This window comes from Felis catus, chromosome C1 (assembly GCF_018350175.1).
Source record: "Felis catus isolate Fca126 chromosome C1, F.catus_Fca126_mat1.0, whole genome shotgun sequence".
In the NCBI taxonomy this organism is placed as follows: Eukaryota; Metazoa; Chordata; class Mammalia; order Carnivora; family Felidae; genus Felis; species Felis catus.
The window spans coordinates 73,072,086-73,083,197 of record NC_058375.1 but is presented as its reverse complement, the minus strand read 5'-3'; the positions used below and the strand labels follow the sequence as shown (position 1 = coordinate 73,083,197).

At 37.6% G+C, this 11,112-nt stretch overlaps 1 pseudogene; it reads right to left on the bottom strand.

The window, feature by feature from the left end:
* Window positions 1–1,356: 1,356 nt before the first annotated feature.
* LOC101093199 lies at window positions 1,357–1,934 on the bottom strand (annotated as a pseudogene).
* Between the last annotated feature and the right edge of the window lie 9,178 nt (window positions 1,935–11,112).

The following is an 11,112-nucleotide window of genomic DNA, read 5'->3' as shown; positions in this document are numbered from 1 at the left end:
ACTCCTCAGGGAAGCCATCTGGTCCAAGACTCTTATTTGTTGGGAGATTTTTGATAACTGATTCAATTTCTTCACTAGTTACGGGTCTGTTCAAATTTTCTATTTCTTCCCGTTTGAGTTTTGGTAGTGTGTGGTGTCTAGGAACTTGTTCATTTCTTTCAGGTTGTCCAATTTATTGGCATATGCTTTTTCATAGTATTCTCTAATAATTTTTTGTATTTCTGTGGTGTTGGTTGTGATCTCTCCTCTTTCATTTGTGATTTTATCTATTGGGCTCTCTCTCTTTTCTTTTTGAGAAGTCTGGCTAAGGGTTTATCAATTTTGTCTATTTTTTCAAAAACCCAGGTCTTAGATTCATTGATTTGGTTTTTTTTGGATTCTATATTATTTATTTCTGCTCTAGGCTTTATTGTTTCTTTTCTTCTGCTGGCTTTGGGGTTTCTTTGCTGTTCTGCTTCTAGTTCCTTTAGGTGTGCAGTTAGGTTTGTATTTGGGATTTTTCTTGTTTCTTGAAGTAGGCCTGGATTGCCTTTGCTGCGTCCCAAAGGGCTTGGAATGTCGCATTTTCATTTTCATTTTCATTTGCTCCTGTGTATTTTTAAATTTTTTCTTTAATTGCCTGGTTGGCCCATTCATTCTTTAGTAAGATATTCTTTAACTTCCATGCATTTGGAGGCTTTCCAAATTTTTCTTGTGGTTGATTTCAAGTTTCATAGCATTGTGATCTGAAAATATGCGTGCTATGATCTCAATTCTTTTGTATTTATTGAGGGCTGTTTTGTGACCCAGTATGTGATCTATCTTGGAGATGTTCCATGTGCATTTGAGAAGAATGTATTTTCTGCTGCTTTTGGATGAAAAGTTTTAAATACATCTGTCAAGTCCATCTGGTCCAATGATCATTCAACACCATTGTTTATTGATTTTTGCCTAGATGATCTGCCCATTGTTGTAAGTGGAGTATTAAAGTCCCCTGCAATTACCATATTCTTATTAATACAATTGCTTATGTTTGTGATTAATTAATTTAAATATTTGGGTCAATCCAAGTTGGGGACATAAATGTTTATAATTGTTAGCATTCTTGATGCAATTATGATATAATGCCCTTCTTCATCTTGTTATGGCCTTTAGTTTAAAGTCTAGTTTGTCTGATATAAGTATGGCTACTCCAGCTTTCTTTTGACTTTCAGTAGCATGATGGTTCTCCATCCCCTCACTTTTTTTTTTTGTTAGACAGGAAGCAGGATTTATTGGTGGGCATGAATGGGGAAGGGCAGTGCTGAGGTTCGCATGAGTGCAGAGCCCGCCATTTGTCCAAGGGGCCACGATTAGGGATGTATTTGAACCCACAGCCAACCGGGGTGAGCCGCTTTTCAGCCACCATGTCTTCAAATTCGTCCACGTTAAACTTAGTAAAGCCCCACTTCTTGGAAATGTGGATCTTCTGGCGGCCAGGGAACTTGAACTTGGCCCTACATAGGGCCTCAATCACATGCTCCTTGTTCTGCAACTTGGTACAGATGGACATGATGACTTGGCCAATGTGGACCCTGGCCACTGTGCCCTGGGGCTTTCCAAAGGCACCCCACATACCTGTCTGGAGCCTGTCAGCTCCAGCACAGGACAACATCTTGTTGATAGGGATGACATGGAGAGGGTGGAGCTGCACCCGGATGTGAAAACCATCTTTGCCACAGCTTTTCACCATGTACTTGTTGGCACAAATTCGGGCAGCCTCCAGGGCTTCAGAGGAGAGCTGCTCATATTCATCTGACACCATGTGGCCACACAGTGGGAACTCATCCACTTTTGCCTTCTTACGCCCCAGGTCAAAAATGCGGAACTTGGCATCAGGGACACCTCTGCAGAAATGAGACTGGATACGGCTTGTTCTTACAATACCAGTAACACCGGGCGGGGCGGTGGCCCATGGCAACATCAAGATCTTGAGTGGTGCGCCGAAGGAAAAGAGCCTCCATCCCCTCACTTTTAATCCGAAGGTATCCTCAGGTCTAAAATGAGTCTCTTGTAGACAGCATATAGATGGATCTTGTTTTTGTTTTTGTTTTTGTTTTTATCCATTCTGATACCCTATATCTTTTGATTGGGGCATTTAGTCCATTTACATTCAGAGTTATTAATGAAAGATATGGATTTGGTATCACTGTGTTATCTATAGGTTTCATGCTTGTGGTGATGTCTCTGGGCTTTTGTAGTCTTTGTAGCATTCCACTCACAGAGTTCCCCTTAAGATCTCTTGCAGGACTGGTTTAGTGGTCATGAACTCCTTCAGTTTTTGTATGGGAAAGCCTTTATCTCTCTTTCTATTCTGAATGACTGCCTTGCTGGATAAAGGATTCTTGGCTGCATATTTTTCCTATTCAGCATATTGAATATTTCCTGCCACTCCCTTCTGGCCTGCCAAGTTTCAGTGGACAGGTCTGCTACTACTCTTATGTGTCTACCCTTGTAGGTTAAGGACCATTTGTCCTTAGCTGCTTTTGGAATTCTCTCTTTGTCTTCGTATTTTGCCAGTTTCACCATGATATACTGTGGAGAGGACCTATTCTTGTTGAATCTGAAGGGAGTTTTCTGTGCCTCCTGGATTTGGATGTATGCTTCCTTTCTCAGATTAGGGAAGTTTTCAGCTATAATTTGTTCAAGTAAACTTTCTGCCCCTTTCTCTCTCTCTCTCTCTCTCTCTCTCTCTCTCTCTCTCTCTCTCTCTTTTTCTTCTTCTTCTTCTTCTTCTTCTTCTTCTTCTTCTTCTGGAACTCCTATGATATGGATATTATTACATTTCATCGAATCACTTAATTCTCTAATTCCCCATTCATGGTCAAGTATTTTCTTTTCTCTCTTTTTCTCAGCTTTATCATTTTCCATAATTTTATCTTCTATTTCACTTATTCTCCCCTCTCTTCCTACATCCTTGCTGTCAATGCATCTAGTTTATTTTGCACCTCATTTATGTTTCTTAATTCATCATGGGTCTTAGTTCCTTGATCTCTGAGCAGTAGATTCTCTGCTGTCTTCTATGCTTTTCTCAAGCCCAGCTACTAATCTTATGACTATTATTCTAAATTCTTGATCAGATATGTTATTTATATCTGTTTTGAGCAATTCTCTAGCTGTCATTTCTTCCTGGAATTTCTTTTGAGGAGAATTCTTCCGTTTCATCATTTTGGCTAGTTTTCTGTCATTTATGTGTTTTAATAGCTTGTTATGTATCCTGCATCTGCAAGCACTACTAAATTAATAAGGGGTCATACTCTGTCCAGGCCTGGCCCTTTAGGAGGTGTTTTTTTGGAATGTGTTGTGTGCTGTTGTTGTGACTCTGGTTCCTCTATCTTCCTACTTGTAGTGGTGGTTTGGACCTTCACCCGGTGTGCTTTGATTTGTTCATTGAAATAACACTGGAAAATTTTTTAAAAAGGGGGAGGTGGTGGAACATGTCTTATCCCATACAAAGAGAGAAATGACAGGGGTGGGGAAAAAGAAAAGAAACAAAAATGACTAGGTAGAGAATGAGAGAAACAACATGGCTTAATCCAGAGAGAGAGAGAGAAAAAAAATAAAGAAAGAGATACAGAAGAGGTGTAGAATAGATTAAAAATGTCTATGGCCTGCCAAGTTGTCCCCATGGGCAACAGATGTTTCTGTCACTCTGTAGCCCAGATTCCTGGAATTCCAAGTCTTCTGGCCTCAGTACTGCTGTCTTTGAAGGATGCAGGGACTTAGGGGTCCCCCTACTTCTCTGCCATGTTGACTCCTCCTCTATCCTTTCTTTTATTAATGTGATGTATCATGTTGATTGATTTGCAAGTATTGAGCTAGCCTTGTAGCCTAGGAATAAATCCCACTTGATCTTGGTGAATAATTACTTTAATGTACTCTTTTAATTCGATTTGCTAGTATCTTGTTGGGAAGTTTCACATCCATGTTCATCGGGGATATTGGCCTGTAATTCTCTTTTTTAGTGGGGTCTTTGGTGTTGGAATCAAGGTGATGCTGGCCTTGTAGAATGAATTTGGAAGTTTTCCTTCCATTGCTATTTTTTTTGAAGCAGTCTGAGAAGAATAGGTATTAAATCTTCTTTAAGGGGTACTTGGGTGGCTCAGTGGGGTGCCTGGGTGGCTCAGTCAGCTAAGCTTCCCACTTCGGCTCAGGTCATGATATCGTGGTCCGTGAGTTTGAGCCCCATGTGGGCTCTGTGCTGACAGCTTGGAGCCTGGAGCCTATTTCAGATTCTGTGTCTCCCTCTCTCTCTGGCCCTCCCCCATTCATGCTCTGTCTCTCTCTGTCTCAAAAATAAATAAACGCTAAAAAAAAATTAAAAAAAATAAATGTCCTTTAAATGTCTGGTGTAATTTCCATCTGGCCCTGGACTTTTGTTTGTAGAGAGATTTTTGATTCTGTTTCAATTTTCTTGCTCATAATGGGTATGTTAAAATTTTCTATTTCTTCCTGTTTCAGTTTTGGTAGTTTTCATGTTTCGAGGAATTTATCCTTTTCTTCTAGGTTGCCTACTTTGTTGGCATATAATTTTTCATATTATTCTTTATAATTGTTTGTATTTCCGAGGTGTTGTTTGTGATCTCTCCCCTTTCATTTGTGACTTTTATTTATTTGGGTCCTTTCTCTTTTCTTTTGGATAAGTCTGGCTAGTGGGTTATCAATTCTATTAATTCTTTCAGGGAACCAGCTCTTAGTTTTATTGATCTCTTCTGTTTTTGTTTTTGTTTTTGTTTTCCATATCATTTATTTCACTTCTGCCTTTATGCTTTCCCTTCTTCTGCTGGTTTTGGGCTTTGTTTGCTGTTCCTTTTCTAGCTCCTTTAGGTGTAAGGTTAAGTTGTGTTTTTAAGATCTTTCTTGCTTCTTGAGGTTAGGCCTGTATTGCAATATACTTCCCTCTTAGGACTGCCTTTGCTGAATCCCAAAGGTTTTGAACTGTTGTGTTTTCATTTTCATTGGCTTCCATGTATTTTTTAAAAAGAAATTCTTCTTTAATTTCCTGGTTAACCCATTCATTCTTCAGTAGGAAGTTCTTTACCCTCCATGTATTTGTGGTCTTTCCAAATTTTCTTATGGTTGACTTCAAGTTTCATAGCATTTTGGTCTCAAAATATGCATCGTATGATCTCAGTCTTTTTGTACTTGTTGTGGCCTGATTTGTGACCCAGTATGTGATCTATTCTGGAGAATGTTTCATGTGCACTTGAAAAGAGTGTGTATTCTGTTACTTTAGGGTGGAATGTGTTGAAAATATATGTTAAGTCCATCTGGTCTAGTGTGTCATTCAAAGCCATTGTTTCCTTGTTGATTTTCTGCTTAGATTATCTGTCAAGTAGTGCTGTTAAGTGGGTTATTAAATCCCCCTACTATTATTGTATTATTAGCAGTGAGTTTCTTTATGTTTGTGATTAATCGACTTCTATTTGGGTCTCCAAGTTGACGGCATAAATATTTACAATGATTAGATCTTCTTGATGGCTTGATCCCTTAATTATGATAAAATGCCCTTCTTTATCTTTGATTACAGTCTTCGGTTTAAAATCTAGTTTATCTGGTATACGTATGGATACTCTGGCTTTCTTTTTGTGTCCGTTAGCATGATAGATGGTTCTCCTTCACTTTCAATCTGCCAATATCTTTAGGTCTACAATGAGTCTGTGTAGGCAGTATGTATGTATATGTATTGTATGTATGTATCTATTGTATTGTATGTATGTATGAATTGTATTGTATGTATATGTATTGGTTTGTTTTTGTTTTTTTTATCTGTTGTGATACCCTCTCTTTTTTGATTAGAACATTTAGTCCATTTACATTCAGAGTGACTATTGAAAGATATGAATTTAGTATTCATAACCTAAACTGTGGAGTTGGTGTTTCTGGTGATACTTTCTAGTCCTTTCTCGTCTTTGTTGCTTTTGGCCTTTTGTTCCCCCTCTACTCAGAGTCCTCCTTAATATTTCTTGCAGGGCTGGTTTAGTGGTCACAAACTCCTTTAGTTTTTGTTTCTCCAGGAAACTATTTCTCTTTCTATTCTGAATACCAGCCTTGCTGGATGAAGTATTCTTGGCTGCATATTATTCTTATTCAGCACATTGAATATATCCTGCCATTCCCTTCTGGCCTGCCACAATTCTGTGGACAGGTCAGTTGCGAACCTGATCTGTCTTCCCTTGTAGTTTAAGGACCTTTTTAATCCCTTTTTGCCTTCAGAATTCTTTCCTTGTCTGTGTATTTTGTGAATTTGACCATGATATGCCTTGGCAATGGTAGGCTTTTTTTTTTTTTTTAATTTAGTGGGAGTTCTCTGTGCTTCTTGGATTTTGATGTCTGTGTCCTTCCCCAGATTATGGAAGTTTTCAGCTATAGTTTGCTCAAATAAACCTTCTGTCCATTTTTCTGTCTCTTCATCTTCTGGAACTCCTATGATATGAATGTTAGTCCATTTTAATAAGTCATTGAGTTATCTATGTCTGCCTTCATGATCTCTTACCATTGTTTCCCTCTTCAGCTTACTATTTTCCATAAATTTTTCTTCTATATCACTAATTGGTTTCTCTGCTTCATCCATCCTCACTGTTATGGCATTCATTTGATTTTGCATCTTGGCTATAGCATTATTAATTTTGACCTGAGTAGATTTAACTCTTATCTCTGCAGTAACTAATTCTCTAGAGTCTTCTATGCTTTTTTCAAGCCCAGCTAGAATCCTTATAATTGTTGTTTTAAATTTAGTTCAGACATCTTACTTATACCTGTATTGATTAAATCCCTGTCTGTCATTTCTTCCTGTTCTTTCTTTTGGAGTGAATTCCTCCATCTTGTCACTTTGCAGGGAAAAAATAACATTAATAAAATAAAAATTTAATAATTTAAAAAGTGGCACCTGGATGGCTCAGTAGGTTAAGTGTCTGATTTTGGATCAGGTCATGATCTCACAGGTTGTGAGTTCAATCTCCAAGTCGGGTTCTGTGCTGACAGCTCAGAGCCTGGAGCCTGCTTTGGATTCTGTGTCTCCCTCTCTCTCTGCCCCTCCACAACTCACAATCTGTGTCTCTTTCTCTCTCAAAAATAATATAAAAGATTAAAAAATAGTAACTTAAAAATAATAAAGGAAGTTGGATCGTAGGTAAGTTGTGGTCTGCTTGTTAAGAAAAGTGTGATAGACAAAAAAAAAGAATAAAAATCAAAAAAATAAAATAAAATAAAAGTACTCTTTTTGTATCCAAGAAAAAACAGAAACAAGCAAATCAATGACACCCAAAGGAAGCTGGATCCTGTTTCCCCTAGACTGAAGCTTTGCATCACTCTATAATCAGTAGACTTAGTGTGCGGAAGGGCCTTGTGCTGGTCTTCTGAGGGAGAAGTTGGCTGCTCTGATTCTTAGACTTGCCCCAATGGAGATGTGCCTGGAGGGTGCAGGGGGGCGGGGCTTGGTGTAAAGGCTCCATTCTCCAGTTGGTGGCATTGTTTAGCTCACTGAGATCCATCAGTGCTAGTGGGCTAGGGGTGAAAATGGCTTCACCTTGCTCTCTGTCTCTGGAGTAGGAAGTTCATGCCCTCACAGACATGTAGTCACCCACCTGTGTCCTCGGCTTCATCAGATCCCTGCCTTCACCCTGTGTCTGAGCTGTCTGCCTGGGAGCTGTGGCACCTCCTTCCTGGGTTTTACCTCAGGTGCAGCTGTGTTTCAAAACCTCACACTTCAGAGAACTCCATGGCTTAGATTATGCCAATCTCTGGTGAGGGGTCTCGCTGCACTGTTGCTGGTGCCAGCTTATCCCGGGAAGTCACAACCATGCTGCAATAGGTGCTAACTCTGCAACTTCAGACTCTGCACTCCATTGTTTATTAAAAAAAAAGTGGTAGGGGTGCCTGGGTGGCTCAGTCAGTTAAGTGTCTGACTCTTGATTTTGGCTCAGGTCATGATCTTATGGCTGTGAGATCAAGCCCAATGTTGAGATCTGCCCTGAGCATGGACCCTGCTTAAGATTTTCTTTCTCCCTTGCTCAAAAAAAAATTCTCTTTCCCTTCTTCTAAACTGATGCATGCTCTTGATCTCTCTTTTTCTCAAAAAAGCAAAAACAAAACCAAAAAGAAACAAAAATAAAAAACTTGGCAGTATTGAAACCCTCTCCTTTTTCCCATCAATGCTTTTGGGTAACAGTTTTCTTATGCAGTCCCCTGCACGTGTTTTCATTCTTTTATTTTCTTCACTCTTAGCTCACCTCTCCACAATCATGATCCCTCTCTCCTGAAGCACCTACAGCTCTTTTCTTTCACAAATCAACTCCCTACACTTCCTACCTTCATTTTTTCTGTTTGTAGACCTGTAGCTTTGATCTCTAAACTTCTGTTTGATTTCTTGGGTGTTCAGAATAATTTGATATTTATCCGGCTGTGTTGGGGGAGGAGGCAAACTTAGTGTCTCCCTATTCCTCCACCATCTTAACCTCTCCTTTGAGAAATTAAGATCTAAATAAATTAAGAGATATATCACATTTATGAGCCAGTAGACACGATATCATTAAGATGGCCATTTCCCCCCAAATTGATCTTTAAGTATTTTAGAAAATCCCAATCAAAACTCCAGCAATTTTTTTGGTAGAAAGTGAGAAGACCGTTCTAAAATTTATATGTACTTGTATGGAAATTCCAAGGTACTAGAATAATAAGAAATTTTTTTCTGAAAAAGAACAAACTTAGAGGACTTACATCATCTGATTTCAAGACTTATTATAAAACCACAGTATACTGCAAACTATGACATTGATAAAAGACATTGAAGAAGACACAAATAAAAGATATTTCATGTACATGAATTGGAAGTTAAAATATCCGTACTACCCAAAGCAATTAAATGCAATCCCTATCAAAATTCTAATGTCATTTTCCAAAGAAATAGAAAAACAATCTTAAAATTTGTGTGGAACCACAAAAGAACTTGAATAGCCAAAGCAATCTTGAAAAAGATCAAATCAGCAGATAGTGCACATCCTGACTTAAAACTATAGCATAGAGTTATGATTATCAAAGTGGTATGATATTGGACAAAAACAGACACATAGATCAAAGAAACAAAAGAGGGAACCCATAAATGAACTCATGCATGCATGCTCAATTAATGTATGACAAAGAAACCAAAATATACAGTGGTGGGAAAACTGGGCACCCACATGCAAAAGAATATAACTGGACCCCTGTTTTACACCATACACAAAAATCAACTAAAATGGATTAAAGACATGAAACCATAAAGCTAGAAGAAAACATAGTAAGCTCTATGACATTCAGTTTCACAATGATTTTGGATTTGATATAAAAGCAAAGGCAACAAAGGCAAAAATAAACAAGTGGGACTATATCAAACTAAAAAGCCTCTACACAACAAAAGAAGCCGTCAACAAAATAAAAAGGAAACCTACAGATTGTGGGAAATATTTTCAATTCATATATCTGATAAAGGGTTAAAATCAAAAATTTATAAACTTACACAGCTCAGTAGCAAAAATTGCCAATTAAAAAATTGGCAGAGGGCACACCAGGGTGGCTTATGCAGTTAAGCATCTGACTCTTGGTCTCAACTTAGGTCTTGATCACAGGGTTGTGAGTTTGGCCCTGTAATGGGCTCCATGCTTGGCATGAAGCCTACTCAAAAAAAAAATTGGGAGAGGAACTGAACAGACATTTTTCCAAAGAAGATATAAAAATGGCCAAGTGGTACATAGCAAGGTGCTCAACACTGCTAATCATCAGGGGAATTGAAATCAAAACCACAATGAGATATCATCTCAAACCTTTTAGAATGGTTATCATTAAAAGGTTAAAAGATAACATAAGTTGGCAAGGATGTGAAGAAAAAGGAACCCTTGTGCACTATTGGTGGAAATATAAATTGGTACAGCAACTATGGAGCATGATAGAGGTCCCTGAAAAATTGATAATATAACTACTATATGATCTACTTCTAGATATATATCCAAAGGAAAGAAACAAACAAACAAACAAAAAAACAGGATCTTGAAGAGATATCTGCACCATCATGTTCACTGCAGCATTGCAGCATTCCCAAGAGCCAAGATATGGAAATAATCTATGTGTCCATCAAAGATCAATGGATAAAGAAGATGTGGGATATATATCCCACATCTTCTTTATCCATTGATAAATATACAATAAAATATTCAGCTATGAGAAAGAAGGAAATCCTGCTATTTGAAACAACACAGATGGACCTTGAAGACATTACACTAAATGAAATAAGCCAGACAAATACTGCATGGTATCAATTGTAATGTGGAATCTTATTTGTTTTTAAGTCAAAGTCATATAAAGAGATGGCAGAAAAGTTGTTGCCACGGCCTGAGGGATGGGGAAAACATAGATAGATTGATAAAAAGTTACAAACTTTCAGCTTTAAAATGCATAAGGTCTGAGGATCTGATGTATACATTGGCAATGATAGTTGGTAACTCTGTATTGTATAATTGAAGTTTGGTCAGTAAATAGAACTTAAATGCTCTCACAAACAAAAACAATAAACATGTGATAAGATGAATGTGTTAATTAACTAGATGGAGGAAATCCTTTCACAATGTACCTGTATATTAAACCATCATGAAGCCTACTTTAAATATCCTCAGTTTTATTTGTCAATTATATCTTAACAAAGTTGAGGGGAAATAAATTGATCCCTAATTAATTAAAAATAGTTAAGTGAAGAAAACATCAATAATGAAGAGAATGTATTGTTAGTAAAATAATAGACACAAAGAATAATAGAACAGAGAGCCCAGAAATAGACCCACCAAATATAGTCAACTAATTTTTGACAAATGTGCAAGGACAATTTGAAAGGGAAAGTACAAATAGTATTGGGAAAATTGCACAGCAATATGCAAAAAGATAATATTATTCTTGATGCATATCATTAGATAAGTTGTTAACCCTATATAAAATTAACTCAATAATCCACCATAGATTTAAATATATAATTTCTAGAAGAAAACAGATGATAAAATCTGTATGCCCTGGGTTTAGAGACGATTTTTCAGCTATGACACCAAAAGCTTATCCTATAAAGGAAAAATT